Source organism: Tupaia chinensis, unplaced genomic scaffold (genome assembly GCF_000334495.1).
Source record: "Tupaia chinensis unplaced genomic scaffold, TupChi_1.0 Scaffold000377_2, whole genome shotgun sequence".
Lineage (NCBI taxonomy): Eukaryota > Metazoa > Chordata > Mammalia > Scandentia > Tupaiidae > Tupaia > Tupaia belangeri.
Window position 1 is genome coordinate 162,710 of NW_006159876.1, and position 258 is coordinate 162,967.

Genomic DNA, 258 nt, shown 5'->3' on the forward strand with positions numbered 1-258 from the left:
CTCTTTCCACCCCACCTTCGGGCCAGATGCTGATGTTTCTTCCCTTCCTTCCGAAGGGAGGATAAATTCGAAGGAGGGGGAGGGATTTTCGAACGTGCAAAGGCACAGATAATCCCCGCGCCTCCCCACCTCGAGCGATCGCGACTGCAAGTTGCCCAAAGGCGACGTCCCGGTCCCCCTCGCCCCAGCGCCTCTGGCCACCCCGAGATGCCCGCCCTGCTGCGGGCGCCCCCCAGCACAACCCCCGGCCCGCCTTCC

The 258-nt window shown here is 65.5% G+C and overlaps 1 protein-coding gene across 1 annotated transcript in view; it reads left to right on the forward strand.

Moving 5' to 3' along the window:
* ANP32A (acidic nuclear phosphoprotein 32 family member A) overlaps window positions 1–258 on the forward strand; it is a 44,879-nt gene that overhangs the window by 989 nt on the left and 43,632 nt on the right. The gene's annotated exons all lie outside the window — the stretch shown is intronic.